We start from the raw sequence: 9,214 nt of genomic DNA on the forward strand, positions 1-9,214 counted from the left end.
TGTGGCCTGGGAAAAAGTCCAGGACGGCCCAAAGCTTTGGGACCCTGTACCCACATGGGAGACCGGAAGGGGCTCCTGGCTTCGGATTGGCTAAGCTCCAGCTGTTGCGGCCGCTTGGGGAGCGAACCATCAGATAGAAGATCTTCTTCTGTCTCTTCTCCTCTAGTATATCTGCCTTTCCAATCAAAACAAATAAATCTTTAAATTAAAAAAAAAAAAGAAAAATAGCCAGAAGATGGTCCAAGTGCTTGCAGCTCTGCCACCAATGGCCCAGGCCATTTTGGAAGTGAACTAGTGCGTAGAAAATCATTATCTATCTATCCATCCATCCATCCATCTCTTTCCCTTCTCTATTTCTTCCTTTCAGCCAATAAATCTTTTTTTAAAATGTGCAACATGGGGTGATATTAAGGCTGGCTCTATTTTACAGTGTGAATGAGGAGACAAAGCTTTTCAGGCAAGTTAGTGACTTCCAGGACAAGAAGAGAAGTGTTTTGAAACTGACAGGAACAAAGGACAGACTAACTCTGGCTTAGTTTGGGCAGGCTTCGTAGCGGGGGGTAGAGGGTGTGCAAGATGATATGGGGGTTGGAGACACATTCTTCAGTGTGGCTGAAGAAAAATCAAAATAACTTATCTTTTCCATCTTAAACTGTGCCAAGAACCATGCTAAACATGTTGTATGGATCATCTCAGTTAATTCCCTCCATTGTATATTATTAGCTGTTCAAACAGGAAACAAAAAAATTCGAATGGCAGAGCTAGTAAAGGAAAGAGCCAAGAATGAAAACAGGTCTTTCTGAAAGAAAACAAAAAAGATAGGATTTATGTGAAGACAGTATGGGGAGCCAGGATGGCAGGAATGAGTGTACAGAGGCGGAGGGAATGTCATTCCCTTTACAGAGCTGCTGGAGAGACAAAGCTTCTATATATACAGCAACTGTATTTGCCAAGCCAGAGATACCAGTTATATATAGTTATATAGCTTGACAAAGGAATTTTTTGAAAATTTTGTCAGTGTATTTATACCTTTAAACTTCTAAAAGTGAATTCCCACTTAGGGAAACATTTAACACAATGCCAATATACAAAATTATGTGAAATTTTAACTCAACTCTACTGGCAAATCTAGGATCTGTCTAGAGAAAACACATTTACATGTAGTTCACTCTCAATCAAGCCTATGACCTTTTGCTTATAAATGGATTTTCTCTCCATTTGATGAAGACACGGGGTTAACACTTGTGATGAGCAAGAATGCTTGTTTCTAGAAATTAAACTCAGAAATAATAAAAAGAGAGGAAATCTTAATTTAAAAATTTTATTTACACATAATAATACATAAGATTTACATATAAGATACCAATGTAATGTTTCAATGCCTGCATACATTATGTCATGAAAAAAAATGGAGTATAGGAATAGGAAGTTAGCCTAGGAGTTACACAACTGTCCTACACTGAAGTACCTGGATTCAATTCCCAGCTCTGGCTCCAGACTTCAGTTTCGAGCTGATGAAGACCCTGGGTGGAAGACATAATGATTAGAATAACTGAGTTCCTGACACCTATGTGGGAGATCTGAACTGTGGTTGGTTACAAAACAATTTTGAAATCTATGGATCTTTTTAAATGCATTTCCTATAAGCTTCTGAGTATCTTGGGGTAATCAGCGCATACTGAGTGACAGCAGAAACAGTCAAAGTTATCTAAAATGACTAAAGCAAGCATTTGTTAAGATGAAAAGAGGAGGGGGGTTATTTCCCCAATAACCTAAGTTAGAAAAAAGGAAATCATTCGGGTAAATTGTGTTGTGATTCCAAACACCATCCAGGACTTGACAATCTTGCTCAATGCACTTTTAAAACTATTTATTTATTCAAAAGATGGAGGAATAGAGATAGAGACAGAGAGGGAAAAAGAGAGATCATACATCCAGAGATTTACCATCTAAATAACTGCATCGACAAAGTCTTGATCAGACCTAGGTCAGGAACGAGCGACTCCATTCTGGTCTCCTACGTGGTAGCAGGGGCCAAAGCACTCAGAACCTCCTCCACTGTCTTGGCAGGCATATCAACAGGGAGTTGCATCAGAAGCAGAGCAGCTAGGAACGGAACTAGTACCCTTGATCTGAGATGGCAGAGTCTCAAGTGATGATTTTTTTTTAAAGGAAAAAATTTTTTTTATTTAGCTCACAGTTTTAAAGATTCAGTTTCAAGACTGTGTGTTCCCCATTTGGCTTAACTTCTGTATAGGCAGTGGATAGCAATGGCAGAGCATATGGAGGAAAGACCACATGGTAGATCACATGGTGAGCCACGCTGCAGAAATTCTGGGCCCCATTTAATCTCTGTCAGTGACCCTCAGAGAGAACTAGCCTCTAAGGACTCGCCTGCAGGTGCACCAAGAGCCCCCAACCAGGCCCACCTCCAAAACACCGTAATGTGTTTGTTTCCACCCTCAGAGTACTACTAACTTAGGTGTTTGTATTTTAAAGTTCTGTGTGAGTTCAGCAGCCAAATGCTACGAATACAATAGCAGTACAGATAATGAAATCAAGTGATGGTTTAAAGCACAGCCACAACACTTACCTCATTTGATGCACTTTGAATAGTATGACACCGCTGAAATTTCTATTGTGGAGAACAATGTGTTAGATCACTGATCTCAATGATAGCCAAGAGAATCACAAAGAAAAAGTTATTTTTTAATTTTCTTGTTTCTTCATGTATCTGAGAGACAGAAAGAGACTCCGCCTACTGATTCACTCTTGAAGTCCCGCAATGTCTGAGATTGAGCCAAGCAGAGGCTAGGGGCCAGGAGCTTGATATATATCTTCTATGTCAGTGGCAGGAATCCAACTCTCTGAGTCATCACCACTGCCTCCCACAGTCTACATTAGCAGGAAGCTGGAACAAGGAGATCAAGCAAGACATTGAACTCAGGCACTTTGATATGGTGCATAGGCATCCTAACCAGCGCTTTATAAACCCATCCTCATATAGTATTTTTTATTTATTTATTTATTTATTTATTTATTTATTTATTTATTTATTTGACAATCTTGACATAATTAGTGTAAAAAGGTTCACGCACTACAGGAAGATGGGCAAGACAATTAGTTCTACGGATGTGAGGGCGATCTGGCTGCAACATCGGTCACCCCATTGATCGCCAGGGTTGATTCGGCTGATCTGGCTGGCTAGGCAGGTGTCCCCTTCCTCCCTCACCGCTCCATGTGCGTCCCTCTCGAAGCTGCACATGCGCCCGGTCGAAGAGGACGACTCCCCCCAAAGGAGGAGCTGTCTTCGGTCAAGGGCATAGGAGTAGCTGTGCTCCCCTGCTAGAACCTCCAGACAAGCTCATATAGTATTTTTAAGGAACCAAAATATGTATAGCCAAGATAAGTACCAAGCTTCTGAAAATTCTATGAACTCCAATGGTCCCAAGAAACCACCAATAAGCCAAGTAATCTCAGCCTGACGTTGGAAACAATTCAATCAACTTATAGGCAGATTCCATGAGCGCCACACAATCTTCTAGTTATGATTTCGTTTCACATGTAGGTCTTCAAATGGAGAAAGAATATGTTAGTCCTTGCCTCACAACTACTCCAAGTAATTATTACTTAATATTACTATAAATCTGTCTTTGAGAAAATAATAATTCTATCTGAATAACAGCAAGTCAGGCTTCAGAGGCTGTTAACTTAAAGAACAGGTCCTAGTCCTTTCAACTTTACTTCAGGCTTTGTAGGTCTCAATTAACAGGCGTTATTTTTATTAACCCTACAAAAGTGTTTTATTGACCTTTTTTCTTCTCAAAAACTAACAAAGAAAAGTATTTAATTTGGGGTCTGGAGTGATAACCTAGTGGCTAAATCCTTGCCTTGCAACCACCAGGATCCCATATGGGGGCAGGTGTCCCGACTACTCCACTTCCGTCCAGCTCCCTGCTATTGGCCTGGGAAGGCAGTCGACGATGCCGAAAAGCCTTGGGACCCTGCACCCACCTGAGAAACCTGGAAGAATCTCCTGGCATCAGATCAGCTCAGCTCTAGCTGTTGGCAGCTATTTGGGGAGTGAACCAGTGGACAGAAGGAAGATTCTTCTGTCTCTCCTTCTCTCTGTAAATCTGCCTTTCAACTAAAAATAAGTAAACCATTTTATAAAAGGGTATTTAATTCAAGCACATATAATAGTAGCTTAGATGTGAAAAAGCAGGTCCTGGGACATTGAACACATTCCTTAATGGGCCTCCTGGTTATACTTTAACTAAAAGCCCCACTTACCTTAAAAATATTGTTTTCATCACCAAGGGAAAGTGTTCCCTGCTGTGTACTAAACTGCTCTGGGGTGAGAGAGAAAATATTAGCATTTAAATGCAGAAAAGAATGTAAAAGATACACCATAAACTTCACTGAACCAACAGCAGGTACTAAAAGAGGTCTTTATCTTATTAAAATATTAAACACCTATTCAATTGAGTAAGTGGGACTGAAGTTAAGCTATAGTGGGTATTGTTCTGGCTTTATAACAGCAGTCAGTACCCTTTTTCAAATGTAAATGGAGGGTATCTTTTGTCATCAAAAAAAAGTTACAAGGAACAATGGAGAATGGAGAAATGCCATAAAAGCAAGTGGAAGAAAGTACAGAGGTGGATAATTCAGCTGCAACATCCTTGAAAAAACAATAAGCCAAACTCTTTATCTACTGGGGAGATACTGTGGAGAATGAGGAATCTCTCGTCTCAAAAAGGAAGCTTCTTGTTTTCCTGTGGACGTGGCTCTGGGCCAGAGGAGCCATCCAAAGGAAAATGGAAGAGTAGCATTCACTAGAAAGAGGCCCAGGTGTAAGCAGAGAGAGCTGTGAGTGAAAGGGAGAACAATTAGCTGCTGTTTTGCACAGCCTCCTAAGGAAAGACAGTGCTAGAAGCAGGCAAGGCGCCTGCAGGTCCCTGGGGATTCTGTACAGACACCCACAGCAGACTGAAGCAAAGCTGTTGCCTCTGTGGCAAGCCAGACAGCATCAAGTCAGCCTCCCGATATTCCAGCTATTGGTGCACCTTTACCATACAGTCCTATCAGCCAAGGGAATGCTCATCCTGCAGCACCAATGTCGATACGCTCTTTGTTCAAAACCTGGTGTTTGGAAAAAAAGTGGAGTGAGTGTTATGGCATCACTCAGGGCACCCAAGTTCCAGTTCAGACTGCCTGGGTTCAAGTTCTGTCTCTGCTTCCCATCCAACTTCCTGAGGCCTAAGCACTTGCTTGAGTCTCTGCCATCCACAGGGGACACCCAAGTGGAGTTTCCAGCTTCTTTCTTTGGCTTGTTTTGACCCTGACTATTGCAGGAATTTGGGGAATGAACCACCCAATAAGAGTCTCTCTTTCTCTTTCTCTCTCTCCTTCTCTGTTCCTCTTTTACTAATTGAAAATAAGTAAATAAGCATTTGTAAAAAGAAATATGGAAAGCAAGTAAGGGACAGGACACACCATTATTTACTTGCAGTGTGCCATTCAGGGCTAGCATTAGGGTTGGTGAGTGAGCAGTTAAGCAGATAACTAGGGAATTACAAAGCTTTGACTCAGAGTACTAGTTAGGTGATTTACTTGTTGTACGAGCTTGTACATAATACTTCGCCTATCTAGGCTTCCTTTACCTCAATTATTAACTAAGGCTATAATGTGTTTTCTATGGTTAAGGAAGCTAAACATGGGACCAATGCTGTGGTTTGGCAGGTTGAGCCAGTGCCCACACTGCTGGCATCCTATGAGTTCCAGTGACTCCACTTAGGATCCAGCTCCCTGCTGTTGCACCTAGGAAAAGTGGTAGAGGATGGCCCAGGTGTTTGGGTCCCCACAATCACCTGGGAGACCTGAGTGAGGCTCCTGACTTTTGTCTGGTCCGGCCCTGGCTATTGCTTTTGCACCAATCTGGGGAGTGAACCAGTGGATGGAAATGTTCTTTCTCTGTGTGTCTCTTCTTCTCTCTCTCTAACTCTGCCTTTTAATTAAAAACATAAATAAATACTTTAACAAAACAAAAGCCAAATAAAATGCCTGACCAAGAGTTTTCTACAGTGGTTGTCACAGTATAATGAAAGCAAATGAACTGTTCAGAGAGGAAGAGAATATTTCAATTGTGATCCACAAACTTTGTTATTCCATTTGCACTTGTCATTCCATTTCTTCACAAGAACCTTGTGGTTCTTTCCTCCACTCTGGCAGTTGCAGGAAGTCATGCATTGCCTTATCTTGGGTTTTGGTTTTTATTTGTAGAAGCATTTTATTTATTTGAAAGACTGAGTGACGGAGAAGGGGAGACTTACACACACAATACACTAAAGAGAGAGAAAAAAAAAAAATCTTCCATTTGGGCCCGGTGCGATAGCATAGTGGTTAAAGTCCTCACTTTGAACACACCAGGATCTCATATGGTCGCCGGTTCTAATCTCAGCGGCCCTGCTTCCCATCCAGCTCCCTGCTTGTGGCCTGGGAAAAAAGTCCAGGATGGCCCAAAGCCTTGGGACCCTGCACCTGCGTGGGAGACCCGGAAGATCTCCTGGCTCCTGGCTTCAGATTGGCTAAGCTCCAGCCATTGTGCTCACTTGGGGAGTGAACCATAGGACGGAAGATCTTCCTCTCTGTTTCTCCTCCATTCTGTATATCTGCCTTTCCAATACAAATAAATAAATCTTAAAAAAAATCTTCCATTAACTGTTTGACTTCCTCAAATAGGTTGTCCTCAGCAGAAGGGAGGAGCTGAATTTCACCTAGGTTTCTCATGTTGGTGGCACGGGGCTCAAACCTGTACCTTAATATGGAATACTGGCATTGCAAATGGTAACAACCTGTTGAGACAAATGCTGACCCCTACGCTTTGATTTAAAGAAGGATATTAACAAAAAAAGAAAAGAAAGATATTAACATGGAATCAAAAAAGACATACAATGTTCAATTCTTGAGTTTTAAGAACTGGGATCTAAATAAAATTCAGCAAAGAGATATAAGAATAAATGAGTCCACGGGCTCGGCAGCGTGGCCTAGTGGCTAAGGTCCTCACCTTGATCCCATATGGCCTCTGGTTCTAGTCCCGGCAGCTCCACTTCCTCTCTGTCTCTCCTCCTCTCAGTATATCTGACTTTGTAAAAAAAATAAAATAAATCTTTAAAAAAAAAAAAAGAATAAATGAGTCCTATCTTCTTTTTCTTCGAAACAATTGAATAATCCAGGACTGAAAAGAGAGAAGGGCTAATAAGACAGACAAGATTCGAAAAGAATAGACACAGATGGCTGAACTTGGTCAAAGTACCATCAGCCCAAGAGAGTCAGTAGCAGACAAATGACTCAGTGTCCACATATAGCATGCCTGTGACCCCCCAAGGAACATGTGACTTGAGTAGCTATATTAATTTTGTTCCTATTATCTGGTAAGGAGCACCCAGTGCCAATGAACACACCATTCAATGATTTTCTGTAGCTGATTCCCATTTGTTCCCAAGCCTTTGTTCACTCTGCTACTACCATTCAGCAAGTAGAGCACTTAACTAGCCATGACAAACCAGATGAGAGACAATCATTCAAATACAAGTCCTCCACATCTACCAAAACGCTTGATAGAAATAGATGAGAGACTTCTACCAAGCGAGGGCAATATAGCACATCCACATCTTCTATAACAAGCCTACTGCTATTTCCATTGGTACACATAAAATTAACAAACTCCGGGCCCGGCGGCATGGCCTAGTGGCTAAAGTCCTCCCCTTGAACGCCCCGGGATCCCATATGGGCGCCGGTTCTAATCCCAGCAGCTCCACTTCCCATCCAGCTCCCTGCTTGTAGCCTGGGAAAGCAGTTGAGGACGGCCCAGTGCTTTGGGACCCTGTACCCTATGTGGGAGACCCGGAAGAGGTTCCTGGTTCCTGGCTTCGGATTGGCGCGCCCCGGCCGTTGCGGCTCACTTGGAGAGTAAATCATCGGATGGAAGATCTTCCTCTCTGTCTCTCCCCCTCTTTGTATATCTGATTTTGTAATAAACTGAATAAATCTTTAAAAAAAAAATTAACAAACTCCAACCATCCTACATCACTAATTCAATCTCCAGAAGCAGAAGAAATCTAACTAGTATTTTGTAGTTTGAGGGAACTCCCATTATCCCTTTTTTTTTAAGATTTATTTATTTTTTGGGGGGGACCACAAAAATACAGAACTATATTTTTAAATTGGAGGGACACTGGGGAAGAAGCAGGGGAAAAAAAGGCAGCCCCTAATACTGGGCCCTATCCAAGTGGCAGCTTCCTGTTCCATGGGGTTAAGGAAGACTTTGAGGAAATAAAGTTGTTTGGAAAAATCCAGGTGTAGTTGCTTTGCATGTCGTGATGGGCGGAAGGGATGAAGTGTGAAGGCCCCTCACCCTCCATCTTGCCTCAGACTATGTCCTAGAGCCCTGTGAGCGGAGAAAGCGGAGAAAGCGCCACTCTCACTCCTGCTTCTTGGGATTGTTGACAAAAACAGTGGTTAGATGCCACGAAGTAGGTGGCAATGCCTTAACCTTATGCGTGTTGTCAGTCCCGAGGGCCTCTTCCATCCTTGTCAAGGGGAGTGCTAACCTTCTCTCCTTTCATACAACACAAGATTTATTTATTTTTATTGCAAAATCAGATATACAGAAAGGAGGAGAGACAGAGAGGAAGATCTTCCATCTGATGATTCACTCCCCAAGTGACCGCAATGACCAGCGCTGCACTGATCCAAAGCCGGAAGTCAGGAGCTCCTCCGGGCCTCCCACACAGGTTCAGGGTCCCAAGGTTTGGGGCCGTCCTCAACTGCTTTCCCAGGCCACAACATTATGGAATTAATTGACATGGTACTGAGTAGCCAATATGTTTAAAAAAATGTAAGTTCTTAACCACATCCTGTGACTTCTTCATTGACATTTCAATTTTAGTTTATATACATCCGGGTTCTATACACCTTGAAATGGCTATAGATTACTATTCAGCTGTTTAATGTCTATTTTCATTTTAGTATTTAGCAGTTTATAGTGTTGAAGCATAATTTTGCTGAACCTGGCTGTTTTTTGGGTAGTCTAAACTGGCTTATAACTCTAACAAGGCATATGTCAACAGTTTAGGTGCAGAACAGTTTTAGGAGGGTTGTGCAGAGAAATCTTCAATACCCTAGTGAGGAGTAACTAATCTTTGTGTCCCAC

The 9,214-nt window shown here is 42.1% G+C and overlaps 1 non-coding gene across 1 annotated transcript; it reads right to left on the reverse strand.

The window, feature by feature from the left end:
- Positions 1-8,508: 8,508 nt before the first annotated feature.
- LOC118759629 (U6atac minor spliceosomal RNA) lies at positions 8,509-8,634 on the reverse strand. Its single transcript, XR_004996318.1, has one exon. It is a non-coding gene; the product is annotated as a U6atac minor spliceosomal RNA (small nuclear RNA).
- Positions 8,635-9,214: the final 580 nt, after the last annotated feature.

The sequence above is a fragment of the Ochotona princeps genome, chromosome 4, assembly GCF_030435755.1.
Source record: "Ochotona princeps isolate mOchPri1 chromosome 4, mOchPri1.hap1, whole genome shotgun sequence".
Lineage (NCBI taxonomy): Eukaryota > Metazoa > Chordata > Mammalia > Lagomorpha > Ochotonidae > Ochotona > Ochotona princeps.